We start from the raw sequence: 13,583 nt of genomic DNA on the forward strand, positions 1-13,583 counted from the left end.
CAAGAAACAGAGTGCAAATAAGAAAAGCTACTACACCCACGAAGATAGTGATGGCTTATCAAACAGTGATGAAGATGAACAAGGTAACAAATACAGATTGTTAATGGCATTTGAAGATGATGATTATGAGGATGCTGTAGATGTAGATCACCTTTATGATGAAATTACTAGACTCAAGAGATGTATAGAAGAAAAGAACATGATTATTGATACTCTACAATTTCAAATTGATGAAAAGGAAAAACATCTTGAAAAATTAGAAGGTGAAATTGTTGGTCTTAGAAAAGAAATTGAGAAAACAAAAACTATCAATCTCAAGTTTGTCAAAGGATCTGAAACTTTGAATGAGATTATCAGTGTGCAGCGGTCTCCACTAAATAAGACAGGTCTGGGCTATAATGGAGAAACTTCTCAAGCATCCACTTCAAAAAGCTATCTTGATGCAGCAAGAAGAAATGAGCAAGAGCACAAGGAAGATCATCAGGTAAAGCAGGGACAAACGTCAAACAGAAACTATCAGGAGCAATCCAATCCAGGTAAAATCTTCCCAATTTGGTTCAAGAATAGATGAAAATAGAAATTACAATCAGTTGGCTGGTAGATTCAATAATCGCAGAAACTTCTTCAATGGACAATGCTTTTCTTGCCATAACTTTGGTCACAAAGCAGCTCAATGTGTTGCGTATAAAACAATCATGACTAGGGAAGCTCAAAAACAAAGAAGTATGACAGGGATTACAAAAAGGACCTATAACAACTTTTCAGCTCTTGAAAATGAAGTTGAATGCTCTATTTGTAATAATTTTGGACATGAAGACTTTGAATGCAGAAGCAGGTTTCCGGAAAGAAAGGTACAAGAACAAAAAAAAGAACAAGCCTCAGGCACCAAAACATGGAAAATAAAGGAACCTCAAACAGAAAGATGTGGGATAGCATTCTATGCAGAAGGACAAGAAAATCTATGGTACATTGACAGTGGATGTTCAAAGCATATGACAGGTGATAAAGAAAAACTTGAATCTTATTCTAATTTAGAAAAGGGAAAGAAAGTCTCTTTTGGAAATGATACTCCTGCAACTATAAAAGGAAAAGGTATTGCTCCTTTAAAAGAAGATGTTAAGGCTGGAAATGTTTTGTTTGTTGATGGACTAAAGCATAATCTTCTAAGTGTAAGCCAAATGTGTGATCAAAGAACCGAGGTTATATTCAGATCAAATGGATGTCTTGTTCGTGATCTTGATACAGGTAAAACAGTTCTCAAAGGAAAAAGAACTCCAAATAATCTATACATATTTGATGAAGGACAACAACAATGCTATCTAAGCAAGGATGAAGAGCACTGGTTATGGCATCGAAGGTTGGGACATCTAAGCTTCTCACAAATAAGGAAAGCTTGCAAATATCAGGCAGTTCGCGATCTTCCAGATATCAAAATTCCTGACAACACCATATGCAGATCATGTCAGTTTGGAAAACAAACCAGAACTAACTTTCCAGAGAAAGAAGGATCAGCCAGCATGCCTCTTGAGCTAGTACATACAGATGTATGTGGACCATTCAGAAAAAGAACACCTAGAGGAGAGGAATACTTGATATTATTTATTGACGATTTCTCCAGGTTTGTTTGGTTAGGACTTATGAAGCACAAAGATGAAGCCTTCGAAAAATTCAAATCCTTCAAAGCTTTGGTTGAAAATGAATCAGGTCACAAAATTAAGTGCCTCAGATCCGACAGAGGTGGAGAATTTACTTCAAATGAATTTTTCGATTTCTGTGATGAACATGGGATAAGGAGAGAATTTTCTACAGCTAGAACTCCTCAGCAAAATGGAGTAGTGGAAAGAATGAACAGAACAATTAAGCAAATGGCTCGTGCTATGCTTGATGAATCAGGAACTCCTGCAACCTTCTGGGGTGAAGCTGCACATGCGGCAGTTATTATTCTCAACAAGACAAATGTCCGAGTGAACAGCACTCAAACTCCTCATGAGCTCTGGAGTGGTAAAACTCCTTCGGTAAAGCACTTCAAAATCTTTGGGAGCAAATGCTATATCAAGAATACTGAGGAGCAGCTTGGCAAACTTGATCCTAGAGCAGATGAAGGAATTCTTCTTGGCTACTCTCCACATAGCAAAGCATACAAATGCTACAATAAAAGACTTGGCAGAATTGTTGACAGCATTGATGTAGTGGTTGATGAGAAAGGATACATTCCTAGGCAAATACATCGTGAAGACATTGAAGAAGATGAAAGCTACCCTCAAAGACAGAATGATGAAGAAGAAGAACCGCAAGAACAATCTCAAGACGGACCTCACGAAGAAGCAGAAGAAAGAACAAGAATAGAAGAAAAGACTCCATCCAGATATGTTCAAAAGAACCATCCAGAATCTCAGATCATGGGACAAAAAGAAGCAGGTATACAAACTAGAAGAACAGTTGCAGAAGCTTCAAGTTATTTGGCATTACTCTCCTCTACTGAACCACAAAATGTGAAAGAGGCTTGCAAAGATGAATGTTGGGTGAAAGCAATGGATGAAGAACTTGAGCAAATCGAAAAGAACAACACTTGGGAGCTGGTTCCTAGACCAAAGGATAAGAATGTTATCGGAACAAAATGGGTTTTCAAAAATAAATTAAATGAAAATGGAGAAGTAATTAGAAACAAAGCCAGACTTGTTTGTAAAGGGTATGCACAGCAAGAAGGAATAGACTTTGAAGAAACTTTTGCTCCTGTTGCAAGACTTGAGGCCATTCGAATGTTTCTTGCTCTCTCAAGTTGTCAGAACTTCAAAGTATTTCAAATGGATGTGAAATCAGCCTTTCTGAATGGAGACTTGGATGAAGAAGTGTACATTGAACAGCCAGATGGTTTCATTCTTGGAAACGATCCAAATCTTGTATGCCGATTAAAAAAGGCTCTCTATGGTCTCAAACAAGCTCCAAGGGCTTGGTACTACCGGTTGGACAAATATCTTCATCAACAAGGTTTTTCAAAAGGTTCAGTAGATAGCAATCTTTATATAAAAGTTGAAAATGACAAATTACTAATACTTGTTGTGTATGTAGATGACATTATTTTTGGCAGTAATGAAGAAGCTATGAGTCAAAGCTTTGCCTCGGTCATGCAGAAAGAATTTGAGATGTCCTTGCTAGGAGAACTGACATACTTCCTTGGCTTGCAAATCCAACAAAAGAAAGGAGGAATCCTTTTATCTCAAACCAAGTATCTCAAGCAGATTTTGAAGAAATATGGCATGGAAGATGCAAAACCAGTATGTACACCCATGGTCACAGGATGTAGTCTCAGTGCAAATGATGAATCTGCAGCAGTACATCAACCAACCTACAGATCTATGATTGGAAGTCTACTATATTTGACAGGTACCCGACCAGACATCATGCATGCAGTTGGAATAGTTGGAAGATTTCAGGCAAATCCAAAGGAGACTCATCTTCAAGCAGTGAAGAGAATCTTCAAATATCTTCAAGGGACTCAAAATTATGGCCTATGGTATCCTAGAGATACAGATCTCACTCTTCATGCTTATACAGATGCAGATTGGGCCGGAAGCGTGGATGACAGGAAAAGCACAAGTGGTGGTGCATTCTTTATGGGTTCCAGACTAGTATCTTGGTTCAGCAAGAAACAGAGTTCAATTGCCTTGTCTACAGCTGAAGCGGAATATGTTGCTGCCGCATCTTGTTGCACCCAACTTCTTTGGATGATGCAGACTTTGCAGGATTATCAAATCACTTGTACACCTCCTATTCCTATCTTATGTGACAACACAAGTGCAATCAGCATCTCAAAGAATCCGGTTATGCATTCAAAAACCAAGCACATACCAATCAAGTACCATTTTCTCCGGGAACAAGTACTTGAACAGAAGGTCAAGTTGGAGTATGTTCCTTCTAAGGAACAAGTTGCTGATATTTTCACCAAACCGTTGCCCAGGGACACTTTTGAATACCTCAGGCAAAAGCTGGGGGTTGTTGATGCATCATCTCACTGTTGATCATCTTCCTATTGATGGTATAGGCTCAGGGGGAGCACATAATGCATTGTTGGCATTATGGAGAAGGAGATCTTGGAAATAGCTGCAATATGTCTCTGTCTCCTTCATGATGGATTTCTGGTTACAGATCTGGAGAAGCATGAGCATAGGGGGAGCATACCCTTTGCCCTTGATGTCAAAGGGGGAGAATGATGACGCTGAAGATTATGTGGTTGCCATCAAGTCCAAAGGGGGAGTTTGTTGGCATTATGATTCAGGTGTTGTCCTTGATGGCAAACTCATTCAGGTGGTAAATCAAGAAGGACGCAGGAAATATGTTCAGCAAGTGCGTCCCCGCAGGTATACCATACAGAACCCGCGTCCAGGGACGCAGGCCAGCCGTTCAGGAGGTGCGTCCGCCCAGTGCACACATTTCAAGGCAGAGAAAAGCACGTGGGGGTTTCTTGTGTGGTATCTAGCCGACGGTTTTTGTGTTTCTATGGTGTCGGCTCGTGGTATTGTTCCACGCTTTGGGGAGAAGCTTGCCTATATAAAGCAAAGGAGTTCATTTGGATTAAGCATCATCTTGGTTGAATATCTCTTGGTGAGATCTAGTCCAAATCTATAAGGGCGAATCTTCTAATGGACTACGATCTATATGGCGCATGATCAGATCTGTGGATCTGAGTGTTTGGGTTGGTTCTGAAGTCCTCTTATCTTCTATATCTGAAGGGACGCAGATTCAGTGAAGGGAAAGTGCGCCGGGACGCAGTACAGTAAAGGCTCAGGTGCGTCTCTGAGGCAAAGGGCGCGGCGCGACTGTGGTATTGGGTGCGTCTCTGAAGCGAAAGACGCGGCGCGATAGTGTTTCTGTGTGCGTCGGTCGCAGAAAAGCAAAGAGGAACAGTGCGTCTGCACGCATAACAGCATAAGGTACACTGCGTCCAGTCGCAGGCCACAGAAAGAAAATATGCGTCCCTGTCTTAAGATGATCTGTTGACTGTATATTTCTGTTCATAAGGTGTTCTGGGTTGTTTCTGTAATTACTGATCTGATATCTGTCGTAGACTGTATCTGTTGTATACTTGTTGATCTATTGATTCTTCATGAAAAGAAGTAGGGGGTTGTAGCTCCCTTCCAGGAGAGTCTGGAAAACGAGAGAGAGTTGTAGCTCTCTGCAGGTTGCAGCCTGCGTGCTGGTAAAGGACTGCACCAGTACAAAATCATTGTAAAAAGAATTTCTTGAAAGAAGATAGAGACATATTGCAGCAGGTGGTTTTTCTCCCGCATTGGGTTTCCACCTTACATCTTGTGTTCTTTGGTGTGACTGTCTATTTTCTTTATTCATGCTCATTGTTTTATGGTACTGATATACAAGAATATTTCAAAAGAATCAAATAAGGAAGATTTGGTAAATTGCTAGATAATACTGATTCACCCCCCCTCTCAGTATTATTTCCAACAACCATGCCATTCATATTTTTTATAATCCATTGCTATTCTTATTCATTCTCAACACTTCCCTTATTCCATGTTGTTTTACACCAAGCATAGACTTCAACAGATAGTAGCAACCACCTCTATTTGTTTTCTAGCATCGCATGATGGCATGCTAATTTTTCAAAGAGGGAGAGGAATTGCTACGCATGATGGATGTTTGAATTGCTACGTATGATGGATGTTTTCTATTTTCTTTCTCATTTAAGGCATACAATTTCAGTGTAGAAATTGACTTCCATAATATTTTTAAAACTATGAACTCAATTCTTGTGATCTCTAGGAAACACAGACATACTATTAAAATACACATACCTAGATAATTTCAAGATAAATTGGTTCATAAAATTTCGGAAATCATGCACTCTCACCTATAGCCATTTTGTTTATATCTTATGATCCGTGCATCAAAACAGTCCGATTTTTGGATCATAAAGGCATTCATATATTATAAATCTACTTGCCAAATTTCAACAAACGCTGGTTTGTAGTTTTTGAGAGAATGGTTACTGAAGTTTGCTGTTACTTATATTATATTTTGTTGCAACTTCATTTATACATATAGTTGAATGTCAATGTAAAAATTGTTATGCCTTCATCAAGTTTACTAAAAGTGAATATTCATTAATTAAGGAAGAATTCATTTGTTCTATCTATTTCATGAGCTGAGATGAACATATTTTTTATTGCTTGGTTAACACATGGGTTTTTGTCTTTGGGTTGCATGGGGACATGCAATATATTCAGTTTTCGTTGCATGAGGACATGCAACATATTGAGTGTGGGGGTATGTTGGGTCGTTAATATGCCATTATTATTATCACTTTTGAACACTTATTCTACCCATTTCTACTATTCTTCATCATGTCATTTATTATAATTTATTATATAAATCCATTTTATGATGATTTATGCTTCTATGGATAAATATTATTTATTCTCCTTTATTTCTAATAAATTGATAATTATGCATGATTTTATCAATGATAGTTTTAATAAATTAGTTGTAACATTATTCACCATTTTTAGCCTCCAAGATAATTTCGAGATTGAAGATTTGATCATTAAAAATGCCAACTCAGAAATTCGCTGGAATAAGAAGTGACAGTTTTATGGTTGAGATTCTGAGCAAATGAAGATGAATCTGGAAAATCCGGAACATGGGTTTTGTCCAGAACGGACCCAATTAACTTTTTCAAAGAACGGTTTGCCCAAATTCGGCTTGTACTGAGAGAAACGCAGGGTTCTTTGAGCATGATTTTCTGAGATTTGTTGTTACAGTCGTCCTCCAAATCTCAGCTGCAAAGCCAAATTCGTCTTGCTCTTGTTGAAAGCTGGATGGAAATATATCTTCTTGTTTATCAATTGGTTGGAAACAATCCAATTTTGTAATGTAAATCATGTTGTAGTTATCTCTATTGTAACTGCTCTCTGATCTCTCTCTATTTAAATGAAAACAAAGATCAGAGATGGGGGATTTATGGAATGATTTGGGGATGGCTAAGAGAATGGAGAATTGATGATTTGAATTAGAGATTCAGAAGCAAGGCTTCATGATAGGATAGGAAGAAGAAGGGATTGTTGCATGTGGTAATCCTCAAGCTTTTGCTATTGTAATGATTTCATAATTTGATGATTAATACATGATTTGGGAGTTGTTGTTCATTCTGTTCATCTGAAGTAACCCAGCAGCATCCGCTGGCGGCTAAGGGCCCAGCCTCTGGTGGAGTACGCTGCTGCTGCTACTGTATATTATATTCTTTTGTTTTATGCGTGGTTTGCTTATCAGTTTTACTTGGTAATCTGGTATGTTCTATTATTTTACATCACAGCTCTGTCACATAATCTCATTTTCTGAGACAGATATATCATATTAATTTTGCAACGCATTGTTGTTTCTTTAAGTGCTGATATAAATGGTTTTTACAGGATACCGTTGCTATTCAATTATGGAATGTCTATGTTGTAACATTGCGATTGTTGAATCTATGAACATTGTTGTTCCATTCTAAAAGACAATCGTATTATTTATAACTAGGACTGACAAGTGGATTACCAAGATCAGATTGCTATTGAGGTGTGCCGTGTGTTAAGTTGTTATGCATTTGTATTTGACTTTCCATCGTTGTTTCATATTCATTATTAGTTAATGGTGTTTTATTTCTGCATGTTGTTTGATTTCAATTGCTGGTTTATTTCAAGATTGTTGATTTGTTGTTTCATTTACTTGCCATTTCTTAAGGACAGACTCAGGCTGTAGTGAGTGTCAGCTTCTGCTATTTGGCTCCCAGACCTCTGATCTGCTCCCATCAGTTATGAAAGGGATAGGTTATTGCCACCAAACCCTTGGCTGATGCGCTGTTCTATTTCATTGTTATTTCCTTTATTTGCCATTTCATTTACATTCATCAAGGACGATCTCAGGCTGTAGTGAGCACCAGCATCAGCTACCTAGCTCCCAGACCTCGGATTTGTTCTCATCAGTTATGAAAAGGATGGGTTATTGCTATCGAACCTTTGACTGATGCAATGCTTGGTGTGATTTAGCCTTTTGAATTAGTTAAGTTGTAGACATGCACCCATTTACTTTGTTGTTCATTTCTATTGATTAATTGCACTAGTTTGCTTTTAAAGAGTTTTCCTAGTTTACTTTCAATGGCAGCTTTAGTTCAAGTTCGATTTCCTTTTGATTGCTTTAAAGCAGGACTGTCAACTGTAGAGAACATTGGTTATTGCTTCCTCGTTCCCAGATTGATTGTCTTGTTCCGGTTTGATTTCAATTGCATCAATCTCTAGAGGAATGAGTTATTGCTACTGTATCCTCAATTGATGTTTGCTGAGTGAATAATTGGATTTCAGAGCGTTTGAGTTTATGTTATTGTTAGGTTTCTTCTTCAAGCATTCATTTACTTTTGTAGCTTTTAAGCACTATACTACAAACATTACTCTTGAGTAAATAGCCGCCTCAGACTGAGTACACTCTTGAAATAAAAAGTCGTCCCTGGGTTGATAATTAGTGTGAAGGTAATTAGGAGTTAAAAAGACACCTCTTTATCGCTCCACATATGGCTCTCCATAAAACGTCGGCTCCTTCACCAAACCGTGACACCATCAACTCCATCTACATTCTCTCATCCAATTAGTGAAGGAATCTCTCCCTTGCTATATCTATAACTTATGCCGATTTGTAATTTGCACATACTCCTTAACCTCCACTCAACAATCATCTATTGTGCTCATACCACCTTGACCTAGCCTCCCAACATCATTTGCACTTGTCAAATCCATCTGATCCCTCATCGACACAACTCTCAAAATTTATCTTACATAGATCCATCCCAATAGCCACTAAACCACTTTTCTAAACTCTCACTTTCTTAGTAGCAACATTTCATTAGGTTGTAAGTATTCAGTTTGAAGGTGCATTTGCACACTATTGCTCGTTGCTCTTCCATTGCATCTTTCAGTCTCCATTTTCAACCTTGACCACCACCTTTGGTTAGGGCATCTTTTCCCTTGCTCCATGCTTGCAAGTGTAGCTCATGTGACTACACCATGCTACTCCTCCTATCATTTCATCATAAACAACATCTTGATTAGGTTTACGTTGGCTTTGGTCTTTTCATCTACATCTTCTTGCTAAACTAATGATCTCATGTCATCTCAAGGTGGGTTGTCCATGCACTGCTCTCAACCCCATTGTGCCTTGACCAAACACTAGAGTTCTTTCTTCACCATGGAGCAACTTCTCCTTTTCAGTTGTTTGTTTGGTTCTCATACCATTGTTATAAAAATGGAGAAATAAATAAAAGTACAATAGGCACACATAACCATAAAGTATAACAAATTTATAGGAGATAAAATTTAGGTAGTTCACCAAATATAGGATATATCAACTGATGAATTGACAGGTATGTTATTATATCAACATCATACTCTTCAATATTTTTAAAGTTTCCTTCTTTTTACCATGCCCTCACAATGTTCCAAATGTGTCCTACAATGGATTCATTATACCTTTAAATAAGATACATTACATTAAAATGCAATGTACAAAACCATGGGCTAATGAAACCTTGAACCCATAACCTGTTAGCGATCATATCAATTTGATTATATGACTTATTCAAGTTTACCTTAGCTACCTTAACAATATCAACAAAGTCTCCATCTAAGATGAAGGGGTGGTTGTCTCACTAGGATGTCATCCCCACCACCCGGTTTCAAATCTCATTAGGGGCACTATGGCCTATAATAGTAAGGCTAGAATGATAGGTGTCTCATTGGAATATGGGATGCCACGTTTAGTTTCTAGTGGCCTCCAGACGTCTTGGTCCTAGGATGAGCTATGTGTTTCTAGTATATCTGGCTTGCAAATTATTAGATATAATCTTGGTGTTATGGTGAAAGCTACAAGAATTGATCTTAGGCCTTGCGTAAATTACTCAACAAATTACCAATTCACCATACTTAAAAACCAATATCAACAACAATAAAAAAAATCACATTTAATATTTAATATTTAATATTTAATATTTAATATATATAATTCCATTTATTAATATTAAATTAAATAAACAACATTTTCAACAACTCCCAATTTGGATAGAGTTTAAATAAAAAACAACAATCATAACCTTCAAGAGAGAGGGGTACGGGTTTCTGTTTTATGGTATAGATATGACGTGCAACTTAAATCATAATTTTAAAATTATAAAAATATTCACTTTAAAGCTTATAAAGTAGGTTGAAAAGTATTTAATTTTATATGATCCCAACTAACGATACTTTAAAGTTTCGGGGCAACTAGTTTTTCCGTCAACCATAACAACTAATATCAGTTTAAAGTTTCCCGTCAGTGATAACAATAACATCAGTTTAAAGTTTCCGCCACGTTTCTTTTGAGGTAACTTTTCCATAATTTCGTACACCTTTTTGCATCTTTATTTGCAATTTTACTTAGCTTAAGTTTAAATTTCAACTTAATCCTTTCAAATGAGTGTTACTTTATTGGTACTGATATAAATTTTAACAATTATTGTTTTGAGTCTAATATTTTGAAATATACTTTATTGATACTTATATAAACTTTAATAATTATTGTTTTGAGTCTAATATTTTGAAATCTTAAAATGCGTGATATTCATTTTAGATATAATGTTTTTCTTAGAGAATGGGTCATTTGTTTAATAGATATTATATAATAATTAAATAATTATTTTATTGGTTAAAAATAGGTTATATTTTTTTTATTTTGATGAAAAAACATAAATTTTGAAAAAAATTAAATATTAAACTGAATATTTTGAAAACTAAAAAATAATTTTTGCAAATGTAAATTGTTTTTTTTCTAATTGGTTGATGACTAATTTTATGTGGTTTTACATTGAATTGTAAGATATAAAAATTATATTAAAGAAAAAAATTCTAAAAAAAGTTTCTATTCGTAAGTGTCATAATAATGATTGCTACAATTGCATTCTTTCTACATTGACATTGTGGTTAGTTGCCCACCATAATTTAAGCAATTAGTAGCATAAAAAATGGATAGGAACAAGATGTAAACAAAATGAAAAAGCTACGGATCATCTCTTCGTGAAATGTATCATTGTTCAGGAAATATGGGCATTTGTCCTCCAAGTCTTGGACATTAGAGATAATCCAATTGAGAGCACCTTTGATGATATGCTCCACTGTTAGTTGAAGCAATACCATTATTTCCGCACTTTGCCTATTTTTGTTGCATGGGGAATTTGGCTGCTTAAAAACAAATTCATCTTCAAAAATGAAAATAATGTCATCATTCCTCAAGCCTCTAAAATCATTGCTCTCTTAAGGGGATATTTTCCTCTCCAAATCTCCACAAACAGGTGAAATGCACCATTCCCACATATTCTTGTCACTGCTCAAGGTTTCTTTGATGGAGTTCTTGAAGGAAATTCCTGTGGTGGAGGGGGTCTCATAAAATTGTTTGGAACCAAATAACTTCATTTTAGAATAGGGATCAAGCCCGAGACTAATACCAAAGCGAAATTAATCATTGTTTGGGGCCTCCTGAACTTAGCAAAAATAAATTTATTAGAAGCATTTGAATACTTGGTGACTCTAAATGTGTAATTGAGTGGATGACAAGTCATGCACATTCCGATGTTACAAATCTATTAACATGGAAGACCATAATAGTGGAAACGAAAACCCATTTTATGGATATCATATTCCATCATATATATAGAGAATACAACAAAGAAGCATACAAACTATCAAAGATTTATTTATCACTAGAGTCAGGATTCATGACATTCGAAGATCTTGATGGTAGCTTTGTCAAAGAATCACACTCCCTGCCCATAACATCAATGAACTAACTATCTCCTTTCTCGCAGGATGACAACACAGATCCTCAAAGTGAAAAGTAAAATTTATCTGCCCAACAGATCAGTAGATCAACAACTTTCTAGTAGTCGTTGATCCAATGGATCAAAATAATGCTCAAAATTGAAAGTGTGTGACAGATCTCAAAACATGTACAGTTTGATAGATCTCGACGATATGAATCTAACGCAACTTGTTTGACTCAAATCTGATATCAGATGCTCCCAAAAACGTGTTCTGATCATTTTGGAAAACAACGAAAAAATTGGAATTTGAGTTACAGGTATGCCCAGTCAGTAATTTGCACTTCTGACTGGACCATGACTGGGCATGATGACTGGACTCCATTAGCTAATGGTTGGTCGACACATGGCATAGTAGTGTGATTGGTTGATGACATGGCAATTTTTTATTGGCTTATGGCTTGGTGAAGTGACCAATGAGGGAGTGCCATGTGGCCTCCTCATGGTGGAAAAAATTTGAGTGAGGGTCGAACAACACTCCAAAGGTTTGAAACCGAGACGTCACATCTATAAACAAAGCTCAACACCAATGCGGCAACTGTGTTTCTTATTAAACAATGTGAAACAAAATGTATTAAAGGTTTATGGTTAGCGCATTTCAGGGGGGTAAAAGGAGGAAACAAGCATAACTTTCTTAGTTTTTGACCAAATGAGGTGCAAAAAGAACTAAAACATGGGTTTTTGATAGTGCTAAATCCATTGGAAGTTCTGATTTTTTAACAAGGTAAAGCATGTAACGACACTTTTGAGCATTTTTAATGAAAGAGGCCCTACATTGGAAGTTGGACCTGGAGATGTAACCCAAGAAAAGGGTGAACTCCTTTATCATGCTTTTTGTTATGTGTTTCAAATGTGATTAATTGTCTCTGTTTGGCTGTAAAATTTGCTATAAATTTACTTTTTTATGTGTTTAGTAAGTTGATCCTCAACCCAAAACACATATAAATTTAACTTGCAAATTGTTAAAAATCTTGAATTTTACACATACAGATCAATTTTGGTATCAGAGGACAGGTTATTGTGAATATTTTATTTGTTTGCAAGTTGTTTTTCTGATGCTTACAAGGTTGAAGCTCAAAAGAGGAGAAGGAGAACTTGCAGAGCCAAGATCTCAAATTGCTTCAAGGAGAACAAACACACCTTAGGCTTCAATAGTCATGGCACATGAAGAAGGTCTTGAAGGGATGCCTGAAGATGAGAATATTTTTAGAAAAGAATTCTTTGAGATTTTAGAGATGGTTAAGGTTCTGTATGAGGAGAGGAATTCCAGACTATATGGAGAGAGATCAAAATCTCATGGAGGAAAAGGAGAAAAACCTCCAAAAGGGAATGGAGGAAATGGTGACAAGCCACCACCTTCACCTTCATCATAATCCTCATCTTCATCTTCAACCTCATCTTCTTCTACTGCTACTACCCTTTCAAAAACACCTCCAAGTTCCATACGAGGTCATGGTAAAACTCCTTTTCTTAAGCTTGATATTAAGTTTTAATTGCATGTGTACAATGGAGAAGTAAACACAAAAATATTAGACAATTGGATTCGTCATATTGAAGTGTATTGCAGGATACAAATAATTGAAGATGATGAAACTAAGATTCAATTTGCTTTCTTAGATTGGAAGGTGCAACATGAATTTGGTGGGAAGCCAAAACCCAAGAGGAAATGAAGAAATATGGTAAGGTTTTATCC

Source organism: Pinus tabuliformis, chromosome 1_2, assembly GCF_031772625.1.
Source record: "Pinus tabuliformis cultivar Carrire ecotype Pingquan chromosome 1_2, CPIR1, whole genome shotgun sequence".
In the NCBI taxonomy this organism is placed as follows: domain Eukaryota; kingdom Viridiplantae; phylum Streptophyta; class Pinopsida; order Pinales; family Pinaceae; genus Pinus; species Pinus tabuliformis.